The sequence below is a fragment of the Muntiacus reevesi genome, chromosome 3, assembly GCF_963930625.1.
Source record: "Muntiacus reevesi chromosome 3, mMunRee1.1, whole genome shotgun sequence".
NCBI lineage: Eukaryota > Metazoa > Chordata > Mammalia > Artiodactyla > Cervidae > Muntiacus > Muntiacus reevesi.
The window spans coordinates 143759534-143764550 of NC_089251.1; positions in this window are offsets into that span (position 1 = coordinate 143759534).

Here is a 5017-nt window from a genome sequence, read left to right on the forward strand (position 1 = left end):
AGAATTCTGTAATGGATTGCCTTTACCTCCTCCAAGGGCCTTCCCAACCCAGGGATCAAACCTGCATCTCTCCAGTTTACCTGCTGAGTCATCCAGGAAGCCCCTTTGTATGAAACAATGCATGTTAATGCAAAACATATAAAATTAAATGTAAAATGATATATATTCAATATGCATAAAATATGTAAATAAAGCTAATATTGTATTTATATTTTTATTTATGTGGATTATTTGCTATATATTTATATAATGTTTTCAGCTCAGTTCATATTAATTCACTTAATCCTCTTAACCATCCTATTAGATGGGGGCTACTAATCCTCCCATTGCACAGAAGAAGAAAACTGAGGCACAGAGTGGTAAAATACATGGCCCAAGTCGTTTAGTTAGTAAGTGGCAGTGCTAGGATTTGGAGCCTGTGACTCCAGAATTCTTACTCCTAAACAAGCAGGTGAAGCCAGTCATGCCAAGGCCTGCCAAGCTTAACACTCAGAGGTCTGAACCAGCTTCCAGAATGCTGGGTTCAGGCTGGGTTTCTGGGGAGTAACAGGGCAGGATCAACCATCAGTCTACAGAGGTGACACCCAATTGAGATGCTGGAATCAGTTGGGTGGGGCAACAAAGGGGTCAGTCCAAATGTCCAGGCTCTGAAGCAGAATCCAGGATAGACTATAAAAAAGCAATTAAGGATACTGGACCAGAGTCAAGGGGTTCTAAAGGTAAGGTTGGAGGCTGTTCCTGTAGTGATTTCCAAGCTGCTGAGGCTTCCCAGATACCATTTTCAGGGCCCCTGAGCCTCCTTAGTGGGTATGAAAGATGCTATTTGAACCTGATTAGCACCAACTGGTGGAGAAGGCAGTGGCACCCCACTCCACAACTCTTGCCTGGAAAATCCCATGGACGGAGAAGCCTGGTAGGCTGCAGTCCATGGGGTCGCTAAGAGTTGGACACGACTAAGCGACTTCACTTTCACTTTTCACTTTCAAGCATTGGAGAAGGAAATGGCAACCCACTCCAGTGTTCGTGCCTGGAGAATCCCAGGGACGGGGGAGCCTGGGGGGCTGCCGTCTATGGGGTCGCACAGAGTCAGACACGACTGAAGCGACTTAGCAGCAGCACCACCACCACCACCAACTGGGCCACAGGTGTCTTGGGAATCTGCCACCCGTATTTCCTTCCTTTCCCTTCTCTCCATCCCTGAGAACATTGCGGGCATTCTTTACTGTCTGAGCCACAGAGCAAGACCACAATGAAGTTAGAAAAGGTCAGTTATTCTTCCCTGCTATCTCTGAGGGCAAGGACTCCAGTACAAAGTCAGTGGGACTCTTGATACTGTCAGGGACAGACAGAAAAGAAAGGAAGGAAATACGGTTTATTGGGGCTTCACAGGTAGCACAGTGGTAAAGAATCCTCCTGTCAATGCAGGGGACACAAAAGACACAGGTTTGATTCCTGGGTTGGGAAGATCCCCAGGAAAAGGAAATGGCAACCCACTCCAGTAATCCTCCCTGGAGAATTCCATGGACAGAGAAGCCTGACAGGCTACAGTCCATGGGGTCACACAGAGTCGGATAGAACTGAGCGACTAACACTTTCAGTTTCTTTTCCAACCTAGTTGTGGCCTTGCTCTGGAACTAAGAATGGAGAGACTTTACTTCATTTGATAAAAGCTGCTACAAATTCTAGAGTTCAGCTGCAGTTGTGCAGAGGAAAATGGGGGTGGGGGGATCTATAAAGAACATTTATTGAGTAGCTGGGGATTCCCAGGTGGCTCAGTGGTAAAGAATCCGTCTGCCAATACAGGAGATGCAGGAGACATGAGTTCGATCCCTAGATTGGGAAGATCCCCTGGAGAAGCAAGTAGTAACCCACTCCAGTATTCTTGCCTGGAGAATCTGCTGGACAGAGGAGGCTGGCGGACTATAGCCCATGGAGTCACAAAGAGTCGGACATGACTGAACATGTGCACAAATAGTAAGTAGGTATTCAGTTAGCCAAAAGGTTCATCGGGTTTTTGCATAAAGTTTTATGGAAAATCCCCAAATGAATCTTTTAGCCAATTCAATGCTATGTGCTAGACACCGTGTGCCACATGAATTATCTCACAATTACTCTCTAAAGTATATCTCATTATTATTCCCATTTCCCAGATGAGGACTCTGAGATTTAGAAAGATTAAAAAAGTAGTCCAGGATCACACAGCCAATAAGTGATAGAGTCAGGTCAAACACAGACAACAAAATTCTGAATTCTATTCTCTTAATTACCACAATACGCTCACATGCTGATCTTCATATATCTGGCCAGAGATTACTGGTAACATGAATTTTTAGCCTCAGATTTTGGTGGAAGGAAAACACTCAGGTCCTTGATGAAGTTCCCAAATATCTGATTGCAAAAAAGTTTTCCTATAAAATTGAGATGCAATGTTTCTATCTCAAAGAGAGAAAAGTTACGCAAACTATGGTTGGATTCTGCTTGAGTTCAACTGAATATACATGTTTTCGTTTGATAAGAATCTGTTTGTTTTTTCCCACCAAAAGACCTGTTTTAAGACTCTTGGTTGAAACTGAGCTTGAAGCAAAGCAGGCACTGCATCAGCGATGTAGACGGTACTCATATCAAAGACCCCTCCAAGGGATCCTTCCCTCACCTCCTCATCTCAAAAATCTCAGTTCAGAAAATAATTACTTGTGGTTTTAATTATTCAGAACTACTTTTCAAGTGCCTGGAAAACAAACTGGGCAGAAATTTCCATTCACCCCACAGGAAGCACTTTTGTTTGCTTTTACTTTTTTCACTTTTTCATTCCATGACTTAAGAGGGTTTTGATTTGTGTGTGCAGATGCCTAGCATGCGGGTGGGAATGGAAAGTCTGTTACATTAAAGGTGCCGTGTTTATTATTACTTGCCTTGCGGGCACTGGGGCTGGGGAGACTATGTGCTTGCTTGTTTGAAGTTCTGCAGGTGAATACCTTTCTTCTCCTTTGCTTGAAACTTATTGAAAGCAACAATCACAGGTGTAAGAGAGCCCACACACCAAGGCCAGTGAATCTAAATAGTGGGGCTGAAAATGACCCCCAAAGTGTCTCTGCTTCATTTGAACTTGGCTTGCTCATCTGAAATAGAAAAACAATGGAAGAGAAGAGTTCTTCCTAGTCAAAATGATTTCTCCTCCTCTGTCCCCAGTTGTTGGGCGACACCATCATGCAGTCAGCCGGGAACCTGCATGTCAGCCCTCTCTGCTCCACTATTTCACCAATGAGCCCTGTTATCCTACTTTCTTGCTCTCTTCCACATTGTTTTTCTTCATCTCTTGTCTCCAGCATCTCTCTCTGGATCTTTCTGTCCCACTCTTGCCCAGTTTCAGTCAGTCTCCACACTATACCCAGAGTAAGCCATCCTTGTAAAATGTAAATCTGATACCGCTGCTTTCCTGATTCTCACTCTCCCCTAGCCTCCTGCCAGCCTTAGATAAGGCCCAGCCTCCTTACAAGACTCTTCACAGCAGGGTTCCAGTGCAGCGCCATCTCTTGCCACATGTCTTCTTCCTTCCTCCTGCACTCAGGGCTTCAGCCACACTGAATGACGTATCGTTCTCCAAGTTCCCCAGCGAACCCTTCCTCCAACCACCAGGAGCCTCTTCTTGCCCCCTCTTCCCTCGTCCCCACACCAGCCTCCCTTCTTCTGCCAAAATCCTACCATACTTCAGGTCTGCGCTTACGTGTCCATCAATTTATAAAAGAAGCCTTTCCTGACCCACTTACTCCGTAGTTAGAGTCCATTGGGTGGCTTTACTGCATCTTCCTAAATTCCCTCTGTATCCCTCATCCCAAGACTCTCTACACGAGTGCGGTGACTTCCCTGCTGGACCGTGAGCAGCATCAGAGCGAGGACTGAAGACGCATTGTCTTCAGCCATGTCCTCATGGTCTCACAGTGCCTGGAGCTGACTAGATGCTCCATCACTATTTGTTGAATGAGTGAGTGTTTGAAGAATCCTCGACTTTTGAAGAAACTATATTACCTCAGGAACCATCAGCAATATTGCTCTTAGAATGATTATCTGAGGGCAGAAAGTTATCAAGATGGGCTTGTATTTCACATTGAAATTAACTCAGTAATATAATAATTAATCATCTTGATTTATCTCTTTTAACTGATCATTTGTCCATCCCTAATCATCAAATAAATAAACATTCTATTTTAACAGCAAAATAATAGTTACTCACTTAAAAGTTACTGATTCATCCCTAAAGCCCTGAAAACTATTTTCAGTTAATGGTGAGAAAAATCAGTGTAAGATGTGACTATGAAAGTGAAAGTGAAATCACTCAGTCGTGTCCGACTCTTTGCAACCCCATAGACTATACAGTCCATGGAATTCTCCAGGCTGGAATACTGGATTGGGTAGCCTTTCCCTTCTCCGGGGGATTTTCCCAACCCAGGGATTGAACCCAGGTCTCCCCCATTGCAGGCGGATTCTTTACCAGCTGAGCCACAAGGGAAGCCTAAGATGTGACTATAATGTGATATAATCGATATTTTTGACAACAACAACAAAAAAAACCCCACTTAGTCACTTTGGCCTCCATTCTGACAATGGTGCCATTGCCCCAAACATCATAAAGCAGTTCTCTGGATCCCATTTCCTCCAGAATCTCCATCATTCTATTTCTCTCAGTCCCACCTTTCACTCTTGAGTGGCCTTCTCTAGCTCCTTCCCTTCTGTTTATAAGTGTGCTAGAATCGCTTCAACCATTAACATATATGAGCACATCTCTTCTGACCCTACAGCCCAGCCACTGACTTCTCGCTCTTCTTTCTTAGTGAAAAGACCTCACTCAGTCTCTGTCCTTCACTCATTCCTAGATGTTCCTCAATCCACTGTCTGTTGGTTTCTGTCTCTATCATGTCATTGGAACTGCTCTCCCTAAGCCTACCCATGACCTCCACATTGCCAGCTCCAAACTGCACTCTCCCTCCTTCCTTTCCTTGACCCCTCTGAAGCATTTGAT